This window comes from Amblyomma americanum, chromosome 7 (genome assembly GCF_052857255.1).
Source record: "Amblyomma americanum isolate KBUSLIRL-KWMA chromosome 7, ASM5285725v1, whole genome shotgun sequence".
NCBI lineage: Eukaryota > Metazoa > Arthropoda > Arachnida > Ixodida > Ixodidae > Amblyomma > Amblyomma americanum.
The window spans coordinates 52,726,658-52,745,376 of record NC_135503.1 but is presented as its reverse complement, the minus strand read 5'-3'; positions in this window follow the sequence as shown (position 1 = coordinate 52,745,376).

The following is an 18,719-nucleotide window of genomic DNA, read 5'->3' as shown; positions in this document are numbered from 1 at the left end:
GCCCCATTGTAAGAATTCTGCGCGCGCTTCACCTCTATCACTGTTCTTAACAGTGATTGTCATAGTTACTTTACGAGAAACAAACACACGATGCATGCACTCGTATGATTTTTGCGTCCGACAAGCGTATTGAAAAGCTTTACGAAGTCTTTGTGCTCATGGAAGATGCTTCTACGGGGTGTGCGCAAATACGACAACCGCAGCCTTTTTTTCTCAGATATGTTTACCGCATCGAAGTAGCTGCCAGTGTTTCAAGATATCCGCTTGTGACCGATACATGCTTTTCAAGAAAGAAGGTGTTGCAGCGTGACATGTTTTTCTAGTTACTACCCACGCTCAGTAAATGCAAAATCCTGACATGAGCCACAGATATTTCATTTCTCAGAGATGTGGAACTGGACGGCGATAAAATATAGCGATGAAGAGAAAGGAAACCAGGGCATCGCGGCTTTTTTACTTTTCTTCACTGCTATCTTTCTCTTCTGCCGCTAATATATTCATTCCAGTAAGATTTCAGTAGGCATACACCTCTAACAACACTGCACTACGTTATCTCGGATACATGCCAAGGTATATTTTACACGAGTTCAGAGAGGCGTAACCTTCAAGGATTATGTGGATAGCAGCACTAACGCACGATAACTGTTGGCATGCAACCCACCGACTCAGTCGGCGGCACTGCAAGGCGGTAGCAGAGACTCTTGCGACACTAGTCTAGCTTATAGCAGGAACCGCAGAAGGGAAAAAAGCAAAGTTTGCCGCGAGACTTAATAGCTGGACCTCGAAGCTTTTTTGCATAAAATATGAGAAGTTCGGCTATGGCGCATCTATGGCTGAAGCCGAAGCAGCTTAGAGCTGCCCGCTCGACAGAAGCTTAGACTTTATTATTCTGCTTCACGTATCCTGCGGTACTAGCGATGAGAGGGATACCGTTAAGAATATTTGACCGTTTTCTTCAGACATGTGTCTCCTTATTTTCACAATCCATTTTGCCAGAAGCACTGCCGAGGAGATCGGCCCTCAATACGTGAGGGAAGAAAGAATATTATTAACCATACAATAAGTTAACAAAGTCGAAGGCAGCGTTACAAATTACACAATTAATCCTCTTACAAAGTGCATGCTAACTTTCATCTTAATACAAATATAAATTCACACTTAAAGAAGCGCTGCATTTCACAAATACGCGACATAATCTTGAATGTGCTCGCTCGTTCAGTATCGAATTTTATTTGCTTTTAGCCTTATCAATAATCTAGGAGTAGTCAAAGGTGGCTCTCCACGTCTGTCACTAATAATGACAATTTGTATTTCATCATTACAAACATCAAGAGCAAGGTCAGATGGGAACCACATTACGGAAGAAAGATTTCTAAAACTGATTTTTTTTACCATTTTCAGAAGCGCTGCAATCAACACCAACAAAAAGAGAGGCAGGCAAGGGCGATAGCTACTTCCAGTTTATTTAGTCAGTGAAAACAGCATGTGATTCATGCCTATCCTCAAGCACTCAGCACTGTAATAACAGCAGCAGCAAAAATACATCTAACATCCCTTAGTCATACTAACATACTAAGAAAGCCAACGTCTTGTCTTGATAATGAAAGTGACGGTCAACTGTCGCCGTTACTTTGGAAGTGATGCTTTTTTTTGTGTTTCAGTGATCTCCCGAGTTGATTGATCTAGGTTTCTTCCAATGATGCGGCTCTTATTGAAGAAATGAACACTTCGCAACACTTTCTGTCAGGAAGCCCTCGGACGAAATTCTCATATTGTTGTGCTTGCACAGCCGGTCGAGTGACTGCTCTATTTTCCTACCCACTTCTTGGCACAAGACAGCGGGAAGCAATAAACAACGAAGTCTTGGCACTCAACGTAGGCTGTTTGGTCTTTGATACCGCATTTGTGCGGTTTAAAAGAAACAACCCAACTTTCACAACATGTATCTTTCTTGCGCAGTTTATTTAGATTAAGTGAACCGGGGGGAACATAAAGCAGAACAGCCACCCTTTCTTTTTTCGCTGATTGCCTGGGCACCCTTTTCTTCATGAGTGCAAAGGCTCCTAAGAATGCGTTCCGCTACCGAAGCCAGTAGTGAAACAGGGTAGCCTTCTTTGCACAAGCGTTTGACTTGGTTAGAAAAACATTGGAGCCTGCAATAGTGGCAAGGTTACACTAGAGCATTTTGAAAGCATAGTGCGTCTACTCTTAGGTTTACTAACTTAGAGTGGGCGGAGCGAGAAGCTAAGAGGGGCTTAGCAAAAATTAGTTAGCAAAAACTTCATTAATGCCAACACCAAAATATTGACGAAAGTGCTTATTCGATGACCGCACATTATATTTCTCCTAGAACCGACCACACAGATAAGTTCCAGAAATTACTTGCTGAACAACTGTGTTTGCCCACTCTTTTCAGTTCAACATAAATCCCTGAATACCTTACATAAAGTAATTATCAGCGTCTTCCAACATGTTCTCTTCAATACTGCATGACGTTCGTTGTCCTTGAGTATTATGCTTTTTTTAATTGTGTTTTTCATTCATGTTTGATACAGATTATTATTGTAAAGCTCCTGAAGTGATACCCACTTGAGTGATGTAGAATGAAGTATGAATAAAGAATAAATCAAAATGCACAAGCAGCCCAGAAGAAAAATACTGCTACACTGATCATCAACCTTCCCTGCGAACGTAGGAAATAAGTAAACATGGGACTAAAGCGAGTGCTGCGACCTATGTTTGCCTGTTATGTAAACTTTACTCCCTGCTGCGAAAACACACACAATACTCTGGAACTTCCGAGAAGTATGTCTAAGCTGCCTATGCAACACTCAGCAAACGAAAACCGCTTCTCTTGCAGTGATACTTGGCTCTGGCTTCTTTTACTACCAGTGCAACTTCACACGTTTCGGCCTTTATAAACATTAGAGCCAAAAAACGGTATGGCACTCAAGATTTTTTTTATATCAGGCAGAGCTTGTTTTATTTGTTATTCCAGAGTTGTAAGATAAATAAAATTGCGCATTGGGAAGAAGGATTGGACTTGCATAAACTGAGGAAGACAAAAGGCTCATAGTTTTCGTTGCGACATACAAGCAACACCTACTACAGTCTTTGTCAAAAGTATACAGTCCAAGGGGTCGGCTTCTGAGCCTTTTAGCGGGGCTCCTCTTGCTTGCTCAGAGATCCTAACCTTACGAAGGCGGGAGGAGCTTAAGACCTCAACCATCCCAAACTTAAGACTGTGAAATGGGGTAGAGAGCACGGCTTGGAAGCAAGTCACTCCGGCTCTATATTTTGTACAAAGACAGTAGTTTATTGTATTAAAACAAAATATTTTCGCCACCTAATAAATGCTTTATATTTGGATGCAAGAATTAAAGTACTCGCCATTTATGCTCCAACACTACTGGTCCTTCGTGAACAAAAGGTAATATCCGCCGATGACTAATCCTTCTTGCCTTTAAAAAATACGTTTTACTTCCGCACCGTTCAAAACTGCCAGCACTTGCATTATTCTTTCTGCGATCAGGAGAGAGATTGTACATATCATTCACGACAGCACATCTCTATGAACGAAAGCCCATTAGGAGGTACGGACAGCTAAGAAAAAGTCGCTTTTGAATATTCCAAATCGTGAAAGCAAATAAAACTCTTAGAATGCGTCGCGGTGATTTCTGCTAAAAAGATTTTATGGGCTCTTTTTTATTTTACGTAATGATACTGCTGCTTAGCGCCATTCGTTTTCCGTTAAAAGAAGTTAGTAGTGCGCTTTAAACTTGGTTCAGATATTCATCTGGAAATACATTTGAGGCTCAAAGAGGGTTTCCTTATGAAGCCAAGGGATACACACCCAAGTATGTTTCTGAGCTAGAATTCGTTTGAAAATAGACAGTATGTCATCATATGGTAAGAGTAGAAGCTTGCCCGATCCTAAGTAACCCATCATATCTGCCATGATTTTGGGCCACGAAAGCTTTTATGTTCTAGGCATTTTTTACTTTAAGCGTTTCGGTGAAGTATCTACGAAACAACCTCTGAGCATTCAGTGAAAATGACAATACATGTCAAGAAAAATTTTGTATGGTTGTGTGCGATCCTGAGAGCTCCCAGTTAAATTTTACTCTCCCCGATCTGATTCTGCAAAGAGTAAAAATTAAAATGTTTTAAGCAAGTTGCTGCTGAAGAACAACACTCAAACTCGAACACGATACGCCATCACACCACACTTATGAGCCGATCAACCACCCGGCGCAGAGCTGTTGAGCTTGAAATTGACATTACGGTAAAACACCTCGGGCTACTTATAAGAAGCATGCTTGTTGTCCGTTAAAGGTGGCACCACGCGTACCACCAGCTGCCTTTAAATTTGTGACGACGCAGCTGGGCTAAACGGTGGGAAACGCCAGGAGTGTCACCGAAGAAAAGCAAAGTGATGCACCAGCAGAGGAGGAACGGCACTCAAAAAAAAGAAAATTTGAAACTTGCTTTTGAGGAAACGAAATGGCGCAGTAACTGTCTCACGTATCTCGGTGGACACCAGAACCGCGCCGTAAGAGAAGGGATAAAGGAGGGAGTGAAAGAAGAAAGGAAGAAAGAGGCGCCGTAGTGGAGGGCTCCGGAACAATTTCGACCACCTGGGGATCTTTAACCGGCACTAACATCGCACAGCACACGGGCACCTTTTTTGCACCCGCCGCGGTGGCCCAGTGGTTAGAGCGCTCGGCTACTGATCCGGGGTTCCCGGATCCAAACCCGACCGCGGCGGCTGCGTTTTTATGGAGGCAAAGCGCTAAGGCGCCCATATGCTGTGCGATGTCAGTGCACGTTAAAGATCACCAGGTGGTCGAAATTATTCCGGAGCCCTCCACTATGGCACCTCATTCTTCATTTCTTCTTTCACTCCCCCCCCCCCCTTATCTCTTCCCTTACGGTGCGGTTCAGGTGTCCGCCGATATACGAGACAGATACTGCGCCATATCCTTTGCCCCAAAACCAATTATTATTATTATTATTACATTTCTGCGGTTCACCTCCATGGAAACGCGGCCGCCGCGGCCGGGTTCGAAACCCGGGTACTCCGGATCAGTAGCCGAACGCTTCAACCATGGAGCCACCACGGCGGGTACTCAAACGACGCCACACGAGTTTTCTGTTCCTCAGCCGAAGCGGGGAAGCACTGTTTTAGTGCGCAGCTCCTAGGCGCCTGTCCCTGAATTCTGCGACGTAGTCGTTGGCGCTGTCGGCATAACATGTCACCTGGCAACTGTGGCAGGTAGTAGCGGAGCGAAACGACACCCCCCACGGCGAGAGCGGAGGAGTGGACAACTGGAAGGTGGCTGTCACGGGAACATCCCGGAGGGTGGCTAGCAACCTGCCAAAATGCCACGTGCCAGCGGTGACAGGTGCCGTATGAAGAGCTGCGCTCAAACTTCCCATTTCAGACTGGGTCTGATCACGAAACGACGACAGGATGGCCTGGGCATACTGGCACCGCGGGTTTAATTTTATTCCTGGCTAAGCAGAGCAGGTAACAGCTTGAATTGGATATTGTGTCCTTTTCTCTTCCGTTGTAGTACCTTAGGTCTAAAAAACTGCTAGAGAATCATCTACTGGATGGAGAAAATGTTTTGACATGGTACTGTATGGTACGGTGTGGCATGTTGTGGTATGCTGTGGTAGGGTGTGATGGGGAGTTGTATGGTGTGCTATGGTATGGTATGGTATGGTGTGGTGTGGTGTGGTGTGGTGTGGTGTGGTGTGGTGTGGTGTGGTGTGGTGTGGTGTGGTGTGGTGTGGTGTGGTGTGGTGTGGTGTGGTGTGGTGTGGTGTGGTGTGGTGTGGTGTGGTGTGGTGTGGTGTGGTGTGGTGTTGTGTGGTGCGGTGTGGTGTGGTGCGGCGCATGCGGGCTATAAGAGGCGCCGTAGAGGTTCGCGTCTCTTATATCCCACAGAAGCGTCGAAGGTGTATTGAACGCTTTGGAAGTTATACACATAGGTATACCTTCATGCTGCTAAGTGTGTTTATTATCTGCACTCAATCTGAACAATACCTGCACGCGACGGTCTGCCCGTTAGTAGAAACTGTATTAACATCAGTGGTGAGAACGCAGCACCTGCTGCCCTAACTGTTTGGCGCTGTTTAAGTCTTTCAACGTTGTATTCTCACTTATGTCGAATATTCCCGGCCACTTGGCTGCATTCGCACGCAACCTGAATAAACACACAGTAGTAATTGGCACCGTTTTACGCCAACTTTTATCGCCTAGGGTTCCGACATAAGCAAAAATACTCGCATTTGAGGTAGTTGGTACAGCATCTTGAAAAAAAAAACAGTTTTATGAGTATCTACTTATTCTGCGTTTTGCGGATATACGACCAGTTGTGAGTCAGCACTTGTGGTGTCTGTTCTTTCTACATCTGTCGTCTTTTTGAGCTGCTTTTTTTTCAATAAAAGCAGCAATGCTTACATGCCACTACTTTTTGTTACGTAAGTCACGTGTCCCGTTGCGTTGACGCTTTAGGAAATACGCATCGGAGGGTAAAACTTGTTTCCTGCTTCAAATAAACGAGGAAATCCTGAAACCTGTAAAGACTTAACAAGAAGTACTTCAGGAGGGCCCTAAGTACACAGTCATGTCCGAAACAAACAAGCGACCGCGAGCGAGCCAGCCTGCAAACACCGCAGCTTGTTTTCGTTGCAGAACTAAATTACTCGCGGTTGTGTTCGAGTGACCCGATATCCGTGCTTTTCGCTTGCTCAGCACTAGAGCCCATTGCTGTTGACAGTTTCCGCCTAACTTTGTGGAAACCCGAGTAGCGGGTAACCTAGCGCAGCCGTCCGCAATTGTATTTGCGCTGTTTTCCACTGCAAATCCTTTTTTGTTTCGGTAAAATCTAAGAGCCGGGGCTTCTCATTTGGAACTGTCTGTCGCAAAAAGGAAACGCAGCAACAATGAAGAGCTTTAGTTTCGTGTTTCTAAAGGCAAGCAGAAACGTAATTGTTTTCCTCTGCACTTGCAATGGTATAAATACGATCGTTTTCGGCAGTTATATCGTTACTTGATACCAGGCACCATTAAATCGCGTTTTTTCTTCAGCTTTGCTGCTGTACTCCCAATCTCAAATAACATTGAGTTTGTTGAGGCATTTTCGCCGCACGTAGTACAGAGACTCTGAAACATCGCCACCGCACCGTTCATAAAAACGTATATATCCCTAGCAAAAAAAAAAGCACAATGCGATAATAAAGAATAAAATAAATTTCGCGCCCCTTGTTAAGTGAATTCCATAAACACCGCAGGCTTTCTAGAAGCCTAGAGGGCGCTTACGTGTGGCACTGCAGAATGGCTGTCATAAAATATTATTGCAATCCGCAGTATTTAAAAAATAATAATAATCACGGTGCGCAGCGTCTAGAACACTTTTTTTCTTTTAATGCGCTGATCGCCGTTTAGTGATATTACCATTCACTGGGGTACCCTATAGTAAGTTCACATGACTTCCATGCGAGTAAAGGAAGGTATTCAAAATGTGAAGTTTAACCTTTGTTTTAAAAGTTCGTAAGCATCGAGTTATCACGTGTGTCAACGCTGAAATCCCTAAATTTTACAGTCCTGGCGATCCCGATTGGGGTTTTAGGAAAATAGAACACCAAGAATTTCATAACTGATCATCATATTTTGGTCATCTAGTGGACAGTTGAAGCAAGGTTACAGGTGTTACTTTTGCCTACAAAACATTGTCGTTTCTTTTTGCTCTATTATTCGCAAGTACCTTTCCGATTGCGAAATTAATTTGTTCGCGAAGAATATTCTACTGTATAATGAAGCCGTTCTGATCGCAAGCAGTATGTAGGACATGGCTGCTATATACATGTAAGTGTATCTTCCTCAATTTTAACAATATTATTTGCGTGAATGCTCAACAACAATGACCCAATAGTCTTGCACCAGGAAAAATAGTTTGTATATATATAAGGGAAGGGTATGCATTACCGTTGAGAAGACGCTGCTTCTTTTTTCATACAGAAGATTGCATCAAAACAACGAAACTTCATCGCATGTGTTTAGCGGACAATTTATTAGGCTTTATTGAACTTGATGAGTGGACCTACAGCGAAAACATTATCATTTGCCTAATATTTGTTCTTTCACCGCAGTGCACAAGAACGAGTGCTTCATTTGGCATGCCCCGTCCATCCAACTGAGGATTGTTTGTGACGTTAATTGCATCAAGAAATTGAGAAAGCCGAGTGGAAATATCGCTTCAAATTTATATAGAAGACAGGTGTGCTTAATATTATTCCTATCATTGATATGACTATTAAAGCTGTTTTTTTTTACATCTGAAAAGGTGCACTGAAGAATCAGGTTAAGTATAGAAGCGACTACCGGGGCGATATATATTATGGAAAACATAATACATGTTATATTCAGTGCTATTGATGCTTTATTGCCAGCTACTTTTTACTTTCAAGAATGTCGCGCTGATTTAACGTTCATCTCATCTGTACGCTGTGCGCGCAGACAGCTGGCAACGGTACGTTGTGTGCATTTCGGCCTGCGCTACTTTCATAGCGGCATGATAAAAAGTTTGTTTCACGCGGAAGGCCACACCGGGTGCAGCATCTCAAGAGGGTGCAGGACAGCATCGTAAGGAAAAGATTATAGAGCGTACCAGACTACCGCACCGGGTGTTGCTGGCCAAACAGAAACCGTTTTTTGAAGCCCGATATCCCGCCCGTTTCCGTCAACGCTTCGACGGAGATAATTTATGCCGCCTCGATGAAGCTGCTCGTGGGCAGTGAGGGTCTCGGCGAAGAGTACGACACCGCACTGGAGAGCTTCGAAAGCCCTTTGTTAGGCTCTCCTTCGGACGTGCATAACAAACGTTTTAAAAATATTAAGATTTTTTTACTTCAAAAATTTTTGCTGTAATTTAAAAACTCGAATTACTGCGAAATTCGGATACAAGAAACGAAATGCTCGCGACTGCCAGGTTCGTTATAAGTGGCTGGTTTGTATATTGCACTTCGCTAAGACAGTTTACTTTTATGTAAAGCTATCTTTACAGACAATGCACTCTTTCCCGAAACTTTAGACGGCATTGGCTATCCTCTACTACGTACATCATCAAGTATTCTCTGCATCAGCTGTTACTGTCTCTTAATATGCTTTGAGAGCTCGTTCAAGCTCACGTTTAATTCATTTCTCGCTTCTTTTTAACGCCGACAAATTTTTAACCAAGCTTTAGCTGAGAACTTATTGATAAAGTCTTTTATTGAAGAAAAATGAAAATAAACGTTGGCTTTTTGGGAAAAGTAAATGGCGCAGTATCTGTCTCACATCTTGGCGAACACCTGGACCGCCCCGTAAGGGAAGGGATAAAGGAGAGACTAAGAGAAGAAAGGACGAAAGAGGTGCCGTAGTGGAGGGCTCCGGAATAATTTCGACCACCTGGGGATCTTTAACGCGCACTGGCATCGCACAGCACACGGGCGCCTTAGCATTTCGCCGCCATCGAAACGAGGCCGCCGCGGTCGGGTTCGAACCCGGGTACTCCGGTTCAGTAGCGGAGCGCCCTAACTACTGAGCCATCGTGGCGGGTATTTTACTGGCCGCATTCTACGTACTATGAATTAATCACAGCGTCATTTAAGGTTTTCCTTAAGGAAGAGGCTCATTCTGGTCAACTTCCTGAAGAAGAAGAGTTCTGATATTTTTAAACCCCTTCCATCTCTACTTCGGAATGGACGGGAACGTCCTTCAGCAGTCAAAAATAATTGCGTTCGAACCAACGTTTATAGAAGTGTAACCATATACGCTTGGCGTAATATTCTTTCCGTCGCTCTCGAAGATGTTGCGGCTGATCTCAGTCGGCAGGTCCTCCATCGAGCTGTTGATCGTCTTCCGTGCTATGTGAAAGCACCATGGTCGTCAAAAAAAACTATTTGATGCTTTCGCTTTCAGCTTGAGTATAGATTCTCTTGTCGTTCTAAATCTATTCCATGACGTGGTCTTCGTACTGTTAAGCGTGAGGTAATTATTATGTTTTCCATCCCTTTGATCGTGTCTCCCGGTGTCGTTGCTTCATCAAGTGGAAAGAGCGCGGCAAAGTATTTCCTGGTTTATACCTGCATCTAGGAAGCTGTGTAAATGCACTATTTTATATAAGTAATCCTTGTTGAGGAGTCCTGGAAGACTTTGTTGACTTTTCATCTGTTGGTATGACAACAGTAAGCATGCAATGACATGTTGTTTCCGCTTTAGACTCCTAGGACAAGTTTGCTTCCTGTTTATGGTGGCTGCTTCCAGTTTGAGGTCTGCTAGCCTGATTGTTTCCTACACATTCTGTGATGTCAGCCACTCATGATTACGCACCAGTTGAATTAAAAATAAGTGAGTCTAGGTCCCCTCATTCGCAAGAAAGAATAGCCAATTTTTAACGTCTGAAAATTAATAAAATGGCAGGGCACCAGTCTTTCCGAGACATCACAAGTTTATATTGTTACGCCGCGGAGTTCGAGGAAGAAGAGGAGAGAGGCGCGCACAGTCTGATCTGGGCTCTGGGCCGTCGGCGACCAGCTTTCATCCACCGAGCTTTCACCTGTATTAAAGCCATTTCATCCGCTACAATATCATTGTTTAGCATTGACAGCGTTTGAAATCAAGTGAGCCGAAAGACACTTTTACTTCTTTGAAACAAAGGGTAAACAGCTTTTAGGCTGCATCTAATGGAAGAACCTCTTACAGGGTGACCGGTAACGATTGCACTGTGAAATAGGGAAGCATAGTTAGTATATGTCCTCTCTTTCTTGAACCATTATACATTGCCTTTTATTCTTTCAGCACTTATTCCTACAAACATCCGGAGAAAATATTTTCCTCCTTCCACGCACAACTGTTTCCAATTTCCTTTGCTCAGTTCAGAACAAGCGGTAAGTTATTTAGAATGCCGGAAGCGTGCAGTCCGCCGGCGGGTCCATTTCATGGCTCTTCTGAGTCACGCATTTCTGTCCCACGGGCAGTCCGAAGCCTTATCGTGCGTCCGCAGCCGCAGAATTGACCGGCATATGTCTTGCAATTTTTTTATTTTGATAACTCGAATGGTTTATGGCGGGCGCCGACTTCCTTTGTTGCCGCGCAGTTCGTACAACGCCTCCCTCTCCTCCCCCAAATGTTTCATAAAAATAGATGCCGCCATTGACGCAGAGTACTCTCGTAAATATGCAATGAAGAGACTGGTGACACGTCAGCGTTACTGTCTCAGTGAAACCAGACTTTTCTCTTGATATCTTTGAAGTTCCTTTCCTCGGCGTAGTTTCACTGCGCCTTTGCTTCAAAACTGACGTAACCGAATGTGTGTAGTTCGGGTTAGCCAGCTCTGATATGCGTGTCTAACTTAGAGCTCAGTGCAGTGCACTGAAAATTCCATTCCGAGTGTCTGCATGTTGAATTCCTCTGTACGAGGGCTACATCAGATTATTTCTCTTTTATTTTAGGGCGTTTGCTACCGTTCGGACCATGAATACAAGTGTAAGTTACAGAAGTCAAAGCTTTTGTGAGTTCACGGGTGGGTAAAAGGGCAGAGATAATACAAGGGCTGCAGCGATACCGTGTAAATGATGCAACTGAACACAACAGCCGGCGCCTCATACAGATTATCTGTCACTGTCAACAGCACAAAATCTCATGATGGAAGCAAACGATTCTATTGACGGTGATTGATTTCAACGCGTCCTTTACTAAAAGCCCTCAAGCGCATATTCCTCCAGGCATCTATGCGGGCGTGTTGTCGAAATCAGTCCAAAGAGAGGTGATTTGTGGTTTATCCTTCGTATAGTCCATGGAGTTTACATTCGTAACTTGTCCCGTCTTCTTTCATGTGATTTGTTCCTTTTACGCAACCCATCCTTACGCTACAATGAACCAACTTGTCCAACAACTCATCTTGCTGAATTACACTTCGTAAGTAACGTAAAAAAAATTTACCTGCTGCAGCGGCTCAGTGGCAGCTTAGTTGATCCACTAAGCACAAAGTGCCTATATTGTAGCCCGGGGAAAGCCGCAAGAACTCTCTTCTACTCATATTTCTTTGAAATCATACCCCAGGCAATCGAAATTATCGGGTGGCCTTGACTGCTGCATGTCTTGACGCCGACGTTGCACCTGATATGCATACAATCCGCATTTTACAACTAATAATTTACTACTAGAAATCTCCTTAGTAGGAGGTAATTCATCAGTGAGTAATCTTAGATGTGGTTTGTGAAGCCTACCGACCCCCTCCGCCGCTTGCAGAAAGGTGAATAAAGGCGCCAGTAACTTCATTTTGATGCCCACATTTCCGTCTTCACTTCACAGTATCAATCTGCACACCTGATGCGCAATTCGCCTGGTTTTATTTTAGGCCTTTATTATGTTGTCGATCCTCACGCCACAAGAGAAAGCAAGCAAATTGCCTTTCAACGGAGTGATGTGCCTCGCTTTCGTTTAGTTTCCGCTTATTGTTTTCAAAAGATATCTGCAACCTCTTTCAATGTCTCCGTCCGCGCCCGTTCTGCCTAGGCCAGTTCATTTTTCTCAAACTCTTCTAAAAAAACTCCAGAATACTGCTTTCAGAAACTCGACCGGAATGACAGACGAGGCTCCTTGGAATACTTAGGCCACTTTTCTAGCCTTTTTATTGTACATTTCGGTCTACTTCCTTCTTTGGCAACCTCGCGTGGAGTTGTTCCAGCATTTCATCGTGTGATGTATCTTCCAGCGCGAAGAGCCCAGCCTTGTGATTGTTTTTCTCCCCTGTCTTGCAAATGCGATTTTTTTTTCCGTAGCATTAAAGTTGTAAATTTGAATGACAAACTGCTCTCTCTAAACATTCGTCACCTGAATTTCTGCACTTTATTTGGATTCCAAATCATTTCATCTTATTTTGCGATTGCCTCTTTTTTGAGGGACATCTTTTCGCGCTTCCTGATGCTTTCCTGGTGGCTCATCCTTGAGAGGTAAAAAAAGCTCGCAGGATGATTAGCACTGTGAAACGCGATGCTAAGTGAAGCCTGTTTGCAGTGATGACTATAATGTCGTGTATTCAAGATTATGCGTCTCCTCATACGGTAGGGAGCATCATGACGCCACTATACTGTCACTTGCGACGTAACAGTGTTCGGGCCAATCCTCGTGATAGATTCCAGTGTAATCACTGAATGCGGAGCGTAGCCTAATGTCAAGCCGACGCCTCAGAACTGGGAAACGCGCCCGTAACAGCTATCGCTGCAAACAAATTCGCCGACTTCTTATCAGTCACGAGTGCGGAGTGATAGCGAAAGCTTCTCCCCATCCCATGGCCGTCAGATGAATGCCCTCGGCCATGTCTATTTACTGCACAGGACCAGCAATTTTATATTATTGACACTTTCTGCATGGTTATCTCTTTTTTACAGCTAATAACCAACTAAATATCATTACACCCTAGGTCAAACCGTAAACCATGAAGTTTTGCTACGACACTGCGGCGTAATTTATCTCTGAGAATGTCTTGCAGGCAGCCATAGGTCTAGGATCTAGGATCTAAGATCTAAGATCTAGATCTAGGATTTTTTACTCTGGATACAAGCTTTATAAAGCTAGTCCAGAGGAAAACTAATACGGTGACTTTGACAGAATCGTACACCGTGAGGAGCAAGTCTTGCTTGGTTTTATGGTATTGTAGTGTTTAACGTCACAAAGCGACCTAGGATACGAGGGACGGGGTAATGGAGAACTCCAGATAATTTCGACCGCCTGGGATTCTTTAACCTGCACTGGCATAGAAAACTACACAGACCTCTGGCATTTCGCTTCCATCGAAATGCAACCGCCGCGGCTGCGATCGAACCCGCGTCTTTTGGGACCAGCATCCTAGCACCATAACCACTGAGCCACCGCGGAGACTAGCAGATCTTCGTGATACTAGTAACGTCATACTAGCAACAGTTAGTTACAGAGAAAGAATATATGTGTGAATGAAATTCTTTTCGTCATTACTGTGTTCTTATTTAAGAGCCAGCGATCTGCTTGATCTTTCGATACTTAAGCCACATATCCGCCCATCATGCTGAGAGATCAAGAGGCTTTTAAGAATTCTTAAATCACTGCTGGATGAAACATCTTTTTTTCTCGCATCTCACAGCTGTTTTTTTCAGTCGCTGTCCTGCCACAGTAAGAACGGTTGTTTAGACTTGCCAGGTCTAATATGTTCATTACCATCAGACGGCCCAACTTACTCCACATTACCATTTCTTTTGGCAAAAACATATCCTATTGACGTTATTCAAATCTCTCCTGGATATACTTCTCCATCTGTATGAAGCAGAGACTCTTAAAATATGCCGAAAATTTTTTGCCACGTTCTCCTGGCAAGCACTTATGCCTTATCACCAAAGATTTGTGAACCACACCACCATTCCAAAGATCATCTCACTGATTAGGCCACGCTTTACATTAAGGATACCTTAGGCTATAACTAGATAGTACAGCGGTGAGCAGCTTTGTGTTGCTTTGCAAAATCTGTGCTTCATCACAATTGTTCCTGCCGAATCACCTTGGGCTGTTGCCTGTATCGAGCGATATTGGGCTACTGAAAAATCTCTATCCGGCTGGAGCTAGGAAACCAATAAGCAATATAAGGAGAACTGCAGAAAGCTCAAGTAGAAGAATTAATAAAACGCGCACAAAAAAAAACTTCGCTTCAGAAGGATATGGCTAGTATACTGGTGCCAAATATTAACTACTTTGTCCTGTGATTGAGAAGGCTTCGGATGATGATATTTTTGGCTGTGCTTCGAATAATGGAATAAGCGGCCTCATGTACTCTAGCGCAATTTTATCGGCAATATTTTCTAATTTAGTTGGCTTTAGCATAACAAAGTTCGGAAGCTGAACGTTTAAAAGCTTTGGATGGTGTAGAGACAGGTAGGAAGCCGGGAAGGCTAAGTTAATGTATTCGAAATACAAAAATATGGTGGCTTTCTGACTCCACATTAGAATCTGTGCTTGCAGAATGGAAGGAGGAGCACATGACGGGTGGTTACCACCGGAACCACTTGAAAGGTGGTTCCCGTGGAATGGGGAGAGTATCGTGAGAGCGCAGGAATCCCCAACTGGAGCATGGTTACCGTGTAAGGAGGACGATATGCCTAGAGTAGAGGAAGTCGGAACCTGTGGATGGTTGCCACGAGAACCACACGGAGGGCAGTTACCCTTGCATGAGAAGGAGGGTTCTCGTCGAAGGAGGAGAGTATTGCAAAAGCGTTGGAAGGTGTAACCAGAGGGTGGTTACCATGGGAACCATCCGGAGCGTGGTTACCGTGGACCGAAGTAGGTGCGGCAAGAGCGCAGGAATCGCCCACGGCAGGCTGGTTACCATGACAGCAAGAGGGCACAGCGAGAGCTTACGGGGGGTATGTACCGTGGAAGGTATGGCGGGAGCGTAAGGCGCAAGCGGAAAGTGGCTGCCACGGAAAGCATCCGGAGGGTGGTTACCCTGTAAGGAGGAGACAGACAATGGCGAAAACAGAGGGATGTTGCACGGTCCACCTGCGGCTCCTGCTGCCAAACGCGCCGCCTGAGGAGAGAGTGATCGGTGGCGCCGTGCGCCCAGAGCGGCGGACTTGAGAGCAGAATAGTCGAAGAACGAGTATATGTGAAAAGATAAAAAGAGTGCTCTAGAACTGTAATAGTTTGAAGTCGCTCTGCAATCTCTGCCAGAACATTTTGTAAAATAAAAGGTACGTTCGATTCGCCCAGCGCGCTGATATCTGATTCGTGGCGGTGCAAAAAAAAGTACTAGGCTCATGCAGGGTCAGTTGAGCAGTGCAGGCGCAGGGCGGCACTAGTGCAAAACAGAAACAAACGCTAGAGTGCAGGAGTCGTGCAAACATTGCGTCGCTTGTGCGCTGCCGTAATTTTCAGGGGATCGGTCATTCCCTGTACTCGTATCTCTTCCCTGCTGTATAGAAAAAAAAAAGAAAGTTCAACTGTAGCTTTCTGCCAACGGTCATAGAGACGAAGAGGAAATTTGATTTCAAGCGTCTTTTCTGCGTCTCACGTGGCATGTTTGACACTCCTGTCGGTTTTCTTTCAAGTGTCGTCCTTTTTCCCGCACGCCATCGGACGCGTCCAGAGATGAGTGAAAAGAAGGCCTGCCTTGTCTTTGTCTGCTACCGTGGGACCCAGTGCAGCGTGTATTCGCAGCCGGACCGCATCGATGTGTCTGTCACCCGTGCACACCTGCATTCAAGGAGTCCGTCGTCTGTTGCCATGATGAAGTTTGCTGCTGCACTTAATCGGCACTAGCTGTAGAGGACGTGAAGAGCTTCGCTGAAGTAGGTCTTCACATCACCTGCACTTGCTTGAATGGTGTCGTGCAGAGGGCTGTAGGCTGCACTCTTGGAACCAATGACGAAGTGCAACACGAAGCGAGGTAGTGCAGGTGATTCGGAAGGACCTAAATATACCTTAGCACCTGTCTCTAAATATCGCTTTACACAGTGGTGACCTTTCTGACACTATTTTCTTTGCTAACACCATCAGCGGAAAACTCTATACAACTCCTAATGTCATGCACGTTAGGGTTTTCTCATATTGAAGTGCAGAATAGCTTAGCTAAGAACTTGAGCGTTTAGTAAAAGATGTGCATGGTGGGGAGGCGAATTAGAGAGAAAATACAGTGACATTCCAAAAAGTTTAATGAAAGAACCGAAGCGTCGGTGCCCATTTGACACCTTCGTGGAGGCGGACATTACTCCATCACGAAGGCAATGCACATACGCATAGGGAAGGGAGTCTTGAGACCGGTTTACATATTCTCCGGTGTCTTTCAGCTTAACATGCATTTAGCTCACGTGGTCGGCGTGCCGCCGGTAACCTTGGCGCCAGAATGAAACAAACCTAAACGAACTTTGCTGAAGCTCTCAGTCCGCCTGGTGCTACCTGCTGCGCTGCCGTCGGGGCAGCGTCTTCGTGGTACCGTGGTGGGCGGAGCTATCCCGCGGCGCGATGTAGCCCAAGTTTTGCCTTGCACCCCGAGAGGCGCAAGCGTAGTCGTGGTGACACTGTATACGCTAAGCGACAGTGCTGCGTGAGTAGCCGGTATTACGTAATGCACGCGAATACTTGAACACAGCTCGCGTGGCGCCATCTGGCAGGATCACCAGTAACGATATCTAGTTTGCTTGTTCTTCGACGTGGCTGTCGGCGGAGGCGGTGACGGCGGCGTCCAGCCACGGAAAATGTCCCAGCCATCTTTGTAGTAGCACGTGCTGGCACCGTCTCCTCTTCGGCAAGTGGCGAGCGCAGGTCGCGCGGATCGCCATACATAAAAATGGGGAAGAGAAAGCCGGGCGCACTGTCACTCGTGAAGAAAAGCTTAAGGAAAGAAAAGTGGCTGATGAAGGGACGCTACCCCCCGACAGGAGCGCGAATGTCCGGACCCCATAGAGTATCTGTTACGGGTCCAATTGGACTTATTTTTGTAAATGTGGTGCAGAGTTTGAAGGATGCTTCACTCCCGCCACCGGTTGGCCCGGTATTGCACTGCCTCCGGGATCGGCCTTGTCTTTAGCGCGTCTTTACTATCCTGTCTTCCTATGCCACCTTTAAACTCTACTACTATCTGCACGTGGTAGCGATTGTGGCTCGGCTTGAGCCAGTGGGCAGGCCTGTGGGCACTTTCCTTTTTTTTCTTCCTGGCAACAACCTCTCTCTCTCTCTACCCCCAGACGTGTCGTGTTCGGCTATCAGTATACTGTATGAGCCGTCCGAGATTACGGTACGCCTTTCTGCATTCTATGCAGTGCATTTCATTCTGACATCTACTCTACACATTGAGAAAGTGTCTGAATTTTTGTGGCTTCCTATGTAAAGAAAAGTAGCCCTCACTGAGCGCTCCTTGTGAGTTTGTTTCCGTGATATGTTTTTTTTTTATTTTGCCAGTGTTCCGCAACTTGCAGCACATACGTAATCCTGTGTATAAAATCCTGTCGCACATAATCCTGGATCATATTAAACATAACCTGAAATGTAAACTGGTATCACGGCTCCCTTTCATCACCGTAAGTACGGGGCCAACCCACTTGACTAGCACGGCGGCGACCTCCTTTGCCGGCACAGCGCTTTTGGACCAAACGAAGTTTCAAAACTCTTGCTCCCACCCAGTCGACCCTGAGGAAGGCCTCTATCATGAAGGGTTCTCTCATGAGGCTTTAGTGGGGTTGTCACAGGCGTTTATCTCTTTCTATCTAAAATAACAGAGACGTTGACATCGCTAGCAATACTTTTTTTCTAAGCGGATTCACTCATTCGATCACGGTGCAAAAAGTAATGGTATGATCAAAGGGTAATCCATTAGGCGGGGATCAATATCTAAATGGCGAACTTTCTTAATACCTTTCATTTCAAGTGATGATTGCGAGAGGGGGTTATTAAAAGCAGTTCTATTACATTCCTTTCGTGGGAATACTGAATACTGGTTCAACTTTGTTTCGTCCGTGTCAGCTTAGGGGTGGCAGCTCGGATCAAGGAATAAAGAGCAATGGCTGTTCGGCGAAATGTAAAACATTAAACGAAACTAGGGCTCTCTGTTGTGTGGAGTTTTAATGCCAGCTTAAAATTTTTCCAATATAAGGTAACTCTAATTAATTGGACGTTACATAGAAATATTGTCATGTCAAAATGAAAA